Source organism: Adiantum capillus-veneris, chromosome 3, assembly GCF_014529385.1.
Source record: "Adiantum capillus-veneris isolate H3 chromosome 3, ASM1452938v2, whole genome shotgun sequence".
NCBI lineage: Eukaryota > Viridiplantae > Streptophyta > Polypodiopsida > Polypodiales > Pteridaceae > Adiantum > Adiantum capillus-veneris.
In genome coordinates this window covers 46,075,078-46,076,738 of record NC_140933.1, presented here as the reverse complement: position 1 = coordinate 46,076,738, position 1,661 = coordinate 46,075,078, and positions in this window count along the sequence as shown.

Here is a 1,661-nt window from a genome sequence, read left to right as displayed (position 1 = left end):
GCAAGAAGGCTAAAGAGTTGCACATGGTGGCACCCATAGTATGGGATGAAAAGCGTTGGGCTATCTATTTATCTATTTTCAAGGAGATCATGAAAGATATTGGATTGGAGATGGGTAGCTATGTAGGAGAGCCTTTCACTACCTAAATAATAGCTTATTCCCCTCTTTTTTCAAAATGCTAGTGGAGTTTAGAAACGTCTTCTATATTCATTGAGGAAAACATGGATATGCATTTATATAGTAAACACTAATCCTATTAGTCCATGGTGTAACCCATCCCTAAAGAGAAGAAAATGCTAGAAGGAAAACAAGCAAAAGAAAGACACATATGTATCAATGTGCACTCCACCATCTCTTTATATGCACACAAAAAGTCTTTTGACTTTCGCTTTCATAAGTCTTTTTATTTTTATTTTTATTTTTTTGCAAAACTCACAAGTGTGAGTGGATTATATTGAGTAGCCCAAAAAATTACAAGGTTTTGTCATGCTCATGTCAAGCCATGACAACATCCAGGGATCATAATTACAACGGCTATCAGGGCAACCACCCCTACCACCCCACCTCCACATCCTTGATACACGAGGTCCATCATTCTGAGATCTTTTATTTATTAGGCATTCCATCTGCTGACAACAAGGCACAAGTACTCCTAGACCAATCCTCCGAGTGATGCTTGCGCCCGAGTGCCCATATTAGCACTTTGCTTTCTTGTATAATTTCTGCGAAGCTTGCCACCTCAAATCCTCCTTCAAACACACGGCGGTTCCTTGTCTGCCATACATTATGAAAGAAGAAGTATCTGACGATCTAAGTGCTGACGAGAAGTGCAGGACTACCTGAATTTTTACCTCCAAGGCATAGGTCAGTCTTGAAAAAACTAGTTTTCCATGTTCTTTGGACCCACTTGCATACTTTCCCTGCGAGGCCTTTTATAGCTGGGCAGTCCATGAATAGGTGGGCCAGATCTTCACTAGCTAACCTGCATCGATCTGACCCAATCCCTCTCTCCTGAATCTTCATCCCCGTCGGTAGAGCACCCCAAATAACCTTCCATAAGAAAACCTTCATGTACTGCGGAACCATTGGCTTCCATATGTTCTCCATTACATGCTCCCATCTTTCCTCCGGCCATTGCTTTTTCCATAGCTTGTTAAGGGGGCTACACCAATTCTTCTTTTGCATCATTGTCTGATAAATGATTTTAATATGGGGTTTCCACAAGAGACTGCTTCCTGGCCATTTCCAAGCATTCCAGTCCAACTCCGAATCACAGATTGGCATCACTAGATTGTCAAGCTCTTTCATCACTTTGTGGACAAGTAAGACCTCCAAGCTATTAAGTTGGTATTGGGCAACCATAAGGTCAATGGTTTTCCAACTCTTGTTGACACTGTCCCAGAAATGCTCAAGTCGGTTCAGACCCTTATTATTCAGCTTCCTGGCTGTCTCAATCCAATAGGGAGTTTGTGGCGGATCTACAACTTTGGAGAGCCAGGGGGACCAATGCAGGATGGAGTTCTTGAAGTATCTGGCTTCTTCCCACCACTTAAGACTCCTGCTACTCTATTGCATTTTCTTACCAATTCTCATGAGCTGCCCCTGAGTCTTAAGGTAGACCATGTCGGGGCTAACAGTTTTTCATGAACCCCTCTCCACTT